We start from the raw sequence: 5,601 nt of genomic DNA on the forward strand, positions 1-5,601 counted from the left end.
ATACTTACTACCTATTGAAGAATCTGTCTAGTGTTATTTTATCCATACATCTAATTATTCCATCAATAATTGCTATTTTGACCTTCTTTTTGTACTTGGTAAATTACTATCAACATTCCCAAAAGATCCCCACCAAAGTCCCACAGATTGAATGGCCCATGACGAAGTGTCTTTTCCCTTATTAAACCTGCTTGGGAGTTTGCAAAGTTCTTGCCCAACTGTTATAGCTCAGCCTGGTTAATCTTGAGCCAAGTGATCATCTTTTATCTATGTTACTTTAGTAGGGATTTGAGACAGATTGCTAAAGAATTGACTGACAGAACTGATTATCAGCATTGAGAGGATGATTTATCTTATCCCTGGACTAGAGAAGAGAACATATGGTCAATGACTCCACTGATACAGAACTGATATTCATCCTTGCTTCCTTGTTCTTGTTTTATGCTAGCGCATAACTTTGCACCTTAAAAATATCTCTCATTATGTTTCCTGAAAATTATTCTTAAAACTTCATAGCCCAATTGATCTAGGTGGGCAAATTTATTCCTTTCCTTGCCTGCATCATGCTAAAAAAAAAAATCACCTTATGTTATTCTAAAATAAAGAAATTGACATTAAGTTATTTTCTTTTATATCCCAGAAATGTAATGGAAAGTGTGAGCCATTATCAGCATGCTGTCTAAATATTAAATATTTATAGTCTTAAGTAATCAGAAATCATTTTGTGTGTTCTACTATCTTCTTTTTTTAATGTAACAGTAAATTTTATTCAAATTTCTCAAAATTTATATTCAGTGTATTAAGTGCTTCTAAAACATATGTCACCCTTTATATAACGTTTTTATTATTTCATCTTTATTTTACAGTTTTTTCATCTTGGCTTTGCACAGTTCTTCAGTAGAAGTCGGAGTCCTGAGTTGTCCAGTTAGAAGCCTCTGACCCAGTTTTCTGAAGAAGTTTCCTCTTTCATGACCAACATCTGGTGTTTAAATGAAAGGCTTTTGATCTTTTCAATCACTTGCTGATAGGTTGAGACTGCATTGTTACCCATAACCACATGGCCTAACTTAGAATCAGTCTTCGTATGCAGTCTTGCGTTCTAATCAAATTGACAATCCACTTTTCAGCTTCTTCCAGAGTCATGTTCGGTCTGTCTGCCCATGTGTTAATGCTGATACGCAGGTGGGTGTGACAAAAAGTCTCATATATGAAAAGATAAGCATTTTCAATGAAATTCTCAAGACAAGCCACCAAGAAGTCATTCACAAGAACTGATTCACATTCCTTCAGCTTTTTCCAAGACATGAAGTCAAAGTTAACACATAAGCATTCACCACATTTTGTAATTGGGTCTTTACCTGTGTAAGACTCTGTTGAATGACTTTAACTAGATCTTTTAGTACCTGCTGGTGTTTTCAAACATCTTTGTTTGAAATGATGGATGTATCAAGACAATGCAGAATATGTGGACACGTTGGAATTGCATTATGGTATGGTGGCTGGTAAAGGAAGAGATCAGTAATGTTATTATGCCCTTTGAGGTGGGTGAAGAAAAAACACAGAGGCAGTGGATAGGACATGTTTACTGCTGAAGACATTGAAGTGGAGAACTCACAGATTTATTCTCTATTTAACCATAATAGCTCTTCCATAGCTGCATCCCAGTTCTACGCTAAGATTTCAGAAGCCAGTTTTCCTGAGTGAAAGCAAAGTGTTTCTGTCTGTCGTTGGAATCAATACAATCAAGAAGTAAAGATTCTGCTACTCTAGAGTGATTCCCTCATATTGGAATTCTGCGTACCTTTAGAGCGTATCTAAATATTCCTGCCTAAAACCACACCTGTCCAGCAGGTAGGTAGTTGAACAGTATCTGGCCATCTCTGGTTGACTGCTTCTGCCTTGCAGTTTCTCGATCTTCAGATGTCTTCACAATTGGTTGCATTTGCCTGAAGCTGTTTCAGTTTTGCAACAACTGTGGTACTTTTTTCATTCAAAACATGTGGAGTATCATCAATATCAAGGTTTTTTTATACATCCATAGCAAAGTTGACCATGTTGGTATCACTAAGAAGATCCAATTTCCCTTGTAATAATTATTTTTCATTATATATCCCTTTATGGAGAAAAACTCAAGCAGTGGAAAGAGTAGATGCCAATCCAAAAAGCGTATGATGGAAATAGTCAAGTTGTACTCCACCATCTTGCCGAGGCCAAAGTTTCTACTACCTTCTTGACATAGGCACAGGAAAGATTTACAAATTCAACAAATCTAAAATAACTTTTATTTATAGTGGAGGACAGACTTTAAGGTGACCTCCATGATCTCTGTTTCCTGGTGTTCACACTCTTGTATTAATCTTTCCCCTTCAGAGCAGGAAGACATGTGGCTTGATGTAAACAATAAAATATTGCAAAGGTGATAAGATGTCTGTGGTTGTATTTACAAAAGATTGCCAAGACTGTAGTACCCATCTGGCTAGCATCTCTCTCTCTTGCTCTCACTCTCTCTCTTGCTTCCCATCTTCCTCTCCCTGTCTCTTTACATTACTGGTTTTGAAGTGTTAAGCTGCTACATGTCTTATAGCTACAGGAAAATTAATTATTCCAACAACCTGAGAAAGCTCCGAAGTGAATTTCCCACCATTTGAACATCCGAAAAAGAAGGCAGTGTGGCTAATGATTTGATTGCAGTATTATGAGCCCTGAAGAAGATAACCGGTTAAGTCTTCCCTGGACTCCTGAGCTACAAAAACTGTGAAATAATAAATGTGTGTTTTAAACTGCTACATTTATGGTAATTTATTACATAGCCATAAAATGAATACACTGATAAATGCTACTTTTTTGCTGTCTTTCTATTTCACTTATTAACGTCATTATACATTCTTTTATGTAGGCTCAAAATATGTCACCATATTTTTTTCTTTTCCACCATTACCAACAATACCCAGTTGTATGGTAAACCCTATCTGTTGCATCTTAGTGATATTATTCCCCTGACCATCCAATCAAGTAATAGAATATTTCCATAAACAGATATATGCATATATCTATTCACTTATTCTCACCCCCAATCCTAGAAAAACAATGATATGATTTCAATCATCATAGATTAACTTTACTTTTAAAACTTAAACTTTTGTGTTTGACTTTTTTCACTCGGTATGTTTTTGAGATTCACCCCTATGTGTATATGCAGATTATTTTCTTTATTCATTCACTCATTGATAGATTTTGTGTTATTTACAGGTTTAGACTAATATAGATAAAACTTCCTTAGTTGACATATGTTTTCATTACCCCTGGCACTATATCTAGGAATAAAATGGATCAATCACAGGCTAAGTATATGGTTAACATTTTAAAAAACTAACAAAGCAGGGCATCTGGATGGCCGAGTTGGTTAAGTTACTGACTCTTGATCTGGGCTTAGGTCATTATCTCAGGGTTGTGAGATCAAGCCCCAAGTCAGGCTCTGTGGTGAGCAGAGAGAGTCTGCCTCTCTCCCTCTTCCTCTGCTCCTCCCCTCATGTGCCCTCAGGCATGCACTCTCTCTCTCCCTAAAAATAAATAAAATATTAAAACAAACAAACCCCTGACAAATCATTTTATAAAAATAATATAATATTTTGCACAACCAGAAATAAATAATAGTTCCAAGTACAACCAATCATGTCATAAGTTGATATTGTTTAATTATAGCTATTCTGATGGGGTGAACTATCTTATTATAGACAGATTTTATTTTGCTTGTCAAATATAAACTTTCGGTAAGTCTGCTTTGCATATCTCTCCTTTCTAGTAGTCAAATACATCCATGCATAGTCTAACCACACCTTCTACACATGATGGCAATATTCTATTTTATGTCTTTATTTCCTTTCCATATATTGCTTAATTTTTCATCCTCATATCAGATTTAAATGAATTATCACACAGCACGTTCATGTGTCCTGAGAATTCTTCCTTTGTTGAACGATTAAAGTAAAAATAAGTAATTCCGTGTATCATAGTCTTAAAGCAGTGATTTTAGAAGTACCATTCCAAACCCAACAGCATAAGTATAATTTGGGACCATGTGAGAAATGCAAATTATCCGGGTCCTACTGAGTCAGAAACTCTGTGGGTGGGCCAATCAACCTATGTTTTAATAATTCCTCCAGGTAATTCTGATGCCGCTAAAGGTTGAGAGCTTTGCTCCCTTTTTAAAATTTTTATTTATTTATTTGACAGACAGAGATCACAAGCAGGCAGAGAGGCAGGCAGAGAGAGAGGGGGAAGCAGTCTCCCTGCTGAGCAGAGATTCCAATGCGGGGCTCCATCCAAGGACCCTGGGATCATGACCTGAGCTGAAGGCAGACGCTTTAACCCTCTGAGCCACCCAGGCACCCCAGCTTTGCTCCTTTTTAATAAAATTACTATTTGATATTTTGTGTGGCAGCTTATGAATCTGTTTTATTCAGTAGACTATGAGTTCATTGAAGCTAAGGACTACAGGTTATTCATTTTTGTACCTCTGGTAATACCAAGGACCAAGCTTTACACAGCATAGAAAATCAATGATTACTTGCTGAATTAAATCATGTTGAAAGGTGAAACAAATTATTATTTTTTCTTTATCAACTGAGTACTGAATAATGGTATTTGTTTTAAAATACATGCCCCTTGCTTTAATTATACTCTTAATTAGTCCCTCAAAATAGATAAAAATTAGGAATTTCAAAAGACATTTGTTGATTTGTAATATTTAACTGAGACATTTTAAATACAGAGAAACTAGAAATTTTCTTTCTCCTCATTACTCATTAAGTCTGACTCTCTTGAAAGAGGAGACATCTATATTCAAAGACAGTAGGGATTATTAAGGAATAATTTACTTTCTTTCTGAAAAATAATTATATGTGCTTTTCTTTTGGAGGCAGTAGTTATTGCTTTCCTCCCTGGAATTAATTCTTATGGTTAATCAGGGTTTTGCTGTAGTTATAGTCATCCTCCTCATTGTTGATTAGTTGGTTTGCAAAAGGAATCTCAATTTATCTGATTATTCACATAGGAGGAATAATTGGCATGCCCTAACTCAGCTGAATGCTCAAGTGTACACTTGTTAACAACTCTCTTCTTTTCCCATTACTATGAGAAGACCATCTTTAAAGGAGCATGATCTGGCTAGAGTTCTAAATTATTGTAGTCATAATTCTATTGTCATCTTCCACTACAGGAAAATGTCACAGAATAACCAGAAGGTTTTCTATTTTTCAGGTATAAATGTAGACAAGTGGTAGTCAAAACAGCTTTTAAATTAATTATTTTCACCACACAGCTTTTAAATTAATTATTTTCACCACACCACACCTTTAGTTCAGGTCTTCTAGTGTTACATTAGTAGGCATGCAGTTTTTTTATTTCTATTTGATAAAAAATATTTATTTATTTATTTATTTACTTATTTTGCATGCTGTTTCTTTGAGATGGAAGTTTGCACACAGACTCATACAATGTAAACTTACTGACTTTTCCTATGGATTCTTCCAGGCTTATTCTTTGAAATAAAAATTAGGAAAAGTGTTTAGTAACAGACCATTGCTCTGTCTGGGTGTCATT

General features: G+C 35.2%; 1 pseudogene; it reads right to left on the minus strand.

Annotated features, from left to right (window-relative positions):
• Positions 1 to 894: 894 nt before the first annotated feature.
• Positions 895 to 2,200, minus strand: LOC111147155 (annotated as a pseudogene).
• Positions 2,201 to 5,601: the final 3,401 nt, after the last annotated feature.

The sequence above is a fragment of the Enhydra lutris genome, unplaced genomic scaffold (genome assembly GCF_002288905.1).
Source record: "Enhydra lutris kenyoni isolate GAN:26980312 unplaced genomic scaffold, ASM228890v2 scaffoldscaffold15, whole genome shotgun sequence".
In the NCBI taxonomy this organism is placed as follows: domain Eukaryota; kingdom Metazoa; phylum Chordata; class Mammalia; order Carnivora; family Mustelidae; genus Enhydra; species Enhydra lutris.